Genomic DNA, 5,130 nt, shown 5'->3' with positions numbered 1-5,130 from the left:
AAACATATTTGGAAATAAATTAGTGTCATACTTATGTGGCCTACTGGCAGTGTTTACAAGACATTTTCCAAATTTGCAGCTGATCTGTCCAGCGGTATAAAAAGAAGATGAAAAATAGAGACAGACAGACACTTCAGACAGTCTATAAGAGGGTTTGTGTGTCTGTAAGGGTTTGGACCCTTACAGGTCTGTAACTCTGAGAGTGTACAAATGGAATCAAATGGACCCTCACGGGTCCTGTGTTAGATTAACACTATGGATTTTACAGGGGGGAACCAGTGTTCTACAGCTCGCCTCTGAGAAGCCATGCCATAAAAAAAGAAAACCTTCCACATGGGGTTACTTAATGTATCCACTGCAGAACCTGTTTCCCCTTCCTGACCCCCTCGTTCTGAACACTTAAGGAGGACTATCTCCCCGCATGTTTATTTCCAAAGCCTAACAGAGTGTTATGTTATTATTGCAGTCATTTCCTGTGCTGGAATTTAATTTCGGAGCTCCCGTTCCCCTCCTAAAGCTGAGCAACAGCCCATCACCCTTTCAGCACCTCTCCCTGGGTCTTGTAAAGGTGCGGGTGGTCAAGGTTGGACCCCGAAGTGAGCTGCGTGGACTCTTGAGCTGTGAAATTGCATTAAATCCGCCATGGCGAGGCCCATGGCGATTCTGCGCTTAATGAAAACTGCTTGACAGGGCCGGCTGCTTGGAGCAGCAGAGACAAGCTGTTTGACAACCACGGCTTAACCACACGAGCCCTATTTTATACTTCATTGTACGACAGTGTCACACTGCGGGGAAAATAGCAGATCAAGCTAGTTGTGAGCTTGTAGATCTGCTATTTTTTGCTATTTATCACATGGCCAAAAGGGACGTCAGGTTGAAAGAGGCTGAGTAAAGGGACACCAAAGTGATTGGCTGGCTTCTACGATGTGCAATATTATGATGAGATGTTCCACTTATTGCATCCAAAAGGAAAATGTTCTGTGTGTGCGTACGTGTGGGAGTAGGGGAGCAGCAGGTTCTCACATCACACTCTGTATTAAGATTCACACTCTTAGCAAACACGCAGGCAGACAAGCACATAGTTATTGCCAAAATAAAGAATGGGGATTATAAGGTGCATTACAAGCCTACTCGGTGATTGCTTTCATTATCAAATATAGGCATTTTTATGCTAATAGTCATAAACTGTTCTAGGTCAGGATGACTGTATTTGTTAGTCACCATGTTAGTCATGTTTGATCCAACCCAATTTAACTGGTTAAACTCTATTTTATACTTTCATATTATGCAAAAGTAGTGAAAATAGCCAATCTACATGCTCGCGAGCATTTTTTTAAATGTGTGCACATTTTAAAAATGTCTATAATGTCATGGCCAAAATAGGGACCCCAAGTTGGTTAACACTTGATGGGATTGTGGAATCAGAACCAGAGACAGTGTTCTCCATCACTGAGCAGGATGCACAAAAGGATGGATTTTCCTGGGAGTGACTGGCATCATGTTCCACCAATACTAACCTCTACATCAAGGTCTATATACCATCTACCAGGTGAACAGACTATTGAGGAGAACAATTGAGTTGATCAAAAACAACCTTCATTGTCATTATTGTCTGATGTGCATAAAACGTTTCTCCTCAGATAGACAGAATTATACCTTTATTACTCATATTGATCACTAAAAACCCTATTTACTTTGTTGACTGGCACTGGGGTCCCCCAAGTCTGCTATTTTCACAGAATGTTTACCTATTTTCACCAAATATTTACTGTAAGTGGCCCAGCACCTTATTCAGAGACTTAGGTGGGATGTACTTGAAAGGTTAATTTGGACTTAGATATAGTGTCAGTACATGTTCTATTATTTTTATTGCTCGTCAAACCATTTGGTGAGATGCAACCATCAATATAAGATATGGTTTTATCTCTATGGATGCCTGTCAATCGGAAAAATCAATTCATGCAATTTTGTATTTGATGGATTGCACTGGAGGAAGCTATTATGTATCTGCAATTTTGATATTGAATGCTCCTGTGGAAAATCCAATAAACAAAAAAAAAATCTATTCATAATGAGCAAAACTATGATTATTGCCTCATCTCCCCACTGAATAGGTACCCCAACCAACCAGTAGTAGGACATAATTGTGTTTGTTGGGGCGACCAGCCAAGCCCAAGGCACCGCTGCCAGGTATTGAACCTCAGCCTCTGCAGTGGTGGGCAAATGTTTTACCTCTACGCCACCCAGAAGGACCCCTAAATGTATATTTAACACATTTAAAATTGTGGGAGCAAGTTGACTTGCTTCATAATTCGGAACCATTTTTTTATGTTCGTGTCGTCGTCGGTAGACTTTGTTTTAACAACTGTCAAACTTGTAAGTAAAGCATTTTTCACCAGCCCGTGGGAAAGCTATGAATCTGGAAAAACCTTTCACAACGATAGACCAACATGTCCATCACGTTAGCGCGAGAATGAAGGACAGGGGCATCGAGGTGGCACAGGGGTAAAGTTCCACCGCGGAGACGGCAGGGTTCAATTTTTCCACGGTGCATCCGGCTTGGCCGGGCGCTCCAACGAACACAATTGGCAGTGGTCGAGGGTGGAAAGCTTGTGGAAGATGCTCTCTGCTGCACTAGTGATTGACAAAGTAGGGCATTCTTTACAAAAATATGGAGATATGAGGTTTTTGCCAGACAGTGACTATATCCAACCTGCATCACCTGAGTTAAACCCCCCTCTCTTTTTAACCACAGTAGGGCTACAACTCCATTCACAGGTATTATTTCATCGCGGAGCAATTTCAAATGCAGGGGGAAGGATGCCTCCAAAAATAACACCTTGATATACTGAGCCTGACGTCTTTGCAAAAACGCATGGCGGCCATTCCAGCAGTCATGACAAATGAGCAGTAAAATGCAACCGGCTGTCCAACAAACACAGTATAAATTCAACCCCGTGGGTTTCCAGGGGATAGCTGTCTCCTTTTGACAATCACAGAACGGTGGGGAGGACCGGGGGGCAAGGCTCTGGGATCGCACGCCGCTGGGCCTATATGAATCTCCGAGTAGCCTACATGTCAGTGCACGTGTGTGTGTGTGTGTGTGTGTGTGTGTGTGTGCGTGCGTGCGTGAGGATATAAGTTCATGTATGTCTACATTTAAAACACAGGCTAGCCAAGATAAGTATGTGTCTTGGACTGCTGGTGAGGCAGGCGGCATTACGATCACCTTCAGGTCAGCAGCCCTCACACAGCCCTCTGGAAAAGCCTCCCAGTGGAATCATGGGAGAGACAGAGGAGTCTCTGTTTGTTTGTTTTAGGGTGAGTGTGGGGAGGTGCTGCTGTGGCCTATCATCCTCCTGTCACCCCCAGGGACCTGCTATCTAATCTTATACAGATTTTGTCCTAGCAATTGAAGAGAGAGAGAGACAGAGAGAAAAGGGGGGCGATAGAGAGAGAGAGTATGAAGTAAAAACATGTTTGAACCACTTATAAGCCCTATATTAAAAATGTTTTTAAAAAAATGCTTATCTACATAACATGTCACATCGTAACACATTGTGAGCATGTAGATCAGCTGCTGTATTCTGGAAAAATCTTCAAACATTTTGGCCTATAATGACATTCCCAATAGGGACGCCATGGATTAAAGTCATTAAAACTAACCAAAATTGCCCAAATTAAATCACTTAACTTCTGAAGGTACATCGTGTTCCATATGAATTAGTATCCAATCAGTATTTTGGGTCCTGACCTCTTCAGAACCCCATTATCTGAGATGTTTGGGGTGTGGCTCACTCCAGTTTATCAGCTACTTCCTGTGTACAAAAAGAAAAGAAAAGAAAGAAAAGCCATTGAGGAAGAAGGAAGTGGGTTGAAAGTTCTCCTGCCTGGTGGAGCAAAACTATGTGAGATTGACATCTAGTCCTCAAAACAAGCATTGTTGAGCATAGGGCTCTGACATTGCAAATTCAGCAACTGTTCAATACTCATAAAAACTTGTGAGAAATTTCCCTAGGGGTGACTTGACCTCAGCAGACTGATATACTCAACACAGAAGTGGCATGCAAAAACACACAATTGTTTGTTATTCATTGTACATACACTCATTAAAAGCGACACAAAATACAAATAAAATGTCACTTTTACCTGCCATAACTTTTAGTGCACTCTGTGGTGGTGCATTTTGTTGTCTTAGGCTGGGCTGGGAAAATTATGTTTTCTTCCCTTTGCAATATCATTTACAACGTAGGCCCCACCTGAGCACTTTGGCGCGTGTGCGTGCGTGTGTGTCTGCGTGTCTGTGTGTGTGTGTGTGTGTGTGTGTGTGTGTGTGTGTGTGTGTGTGTGTGTGTGTGTGTGTGTGAGAGCATGCGTACGCTAGCTCAATAACAGCCTTGACTGCAGCTGAGCGCTGTGCTGAGGGCCATGGTGGTGATAGTGTTGTGTGGGGGTTGGTGGTCTGTGGAAGGAAGGGAGGACCTCACATTTAGCTGCTGTCTCTTGGGAAAGATTAAGCAGTTTAGTCTTTAGTCTGTCTCCCTCTATCACTGCCACTGCCCCCCCCTTCTCCTCTCCTCTCCTCTCCTCTCCTCTCCTCTCCTCTCCTCTCCTCTCCTCTCCTCTCCTCTCCTCTCTGTTTGGACATGGGCAGGGTGTACCTTTTCTGTCACTCTCGTTTTGTACTTTCTGTTCCTCTATTTTATTCTCATTTCCCCTGTTGCTTCACTCGCTTTATTTCTTCCCTTTTGTCCATCCTACCTGCTTTTGTTCAATTCGCTATAGATCCAACGTTCTTTCATGTTCTGCAAATTGTTTCTATTCTGCACCCTCTCTCTCTCTCTGCCGTCTCCATCTCTTCCCCTCTGTCTCCCCGCACCCACCCTTCAGCCCCCCACAAACTCACAGCTGAGTCTCTCTTTTCAGCGGAGGGTCCAGATGGCATGGCGTTCGTGGGGGCCATGGATGCACGGAGCAAAACTGGCCCCCACTTTGAATGCAACCCCACACCAGGCCCCCTCCACAGGCCGCGTAGATCCCAAGGCAGGCAAGACAGGCCAAGGCAGGCCAAGGCAGGCAGGGAAGGCTGGCTGGCTGGCCTGGCCCCCTTTGAGCTTATCCCTTAGTCCT

Source organism: Gymnoscopelus braueri, assembly GCF_963280865.1.
Source record: "Gymnoscopelus braueri genome assembly, chromosome: 21".
NCBI classification, from domain to species: Eukaryota; Metazoa; Chordata; class Actinopteri; order Myctophiformes; family Myctophidae; genus Gymnoscopelus; species Gymnoscopelus braueri.
This window is presented reverse-complemented; position numbering follows the sequence as displayed.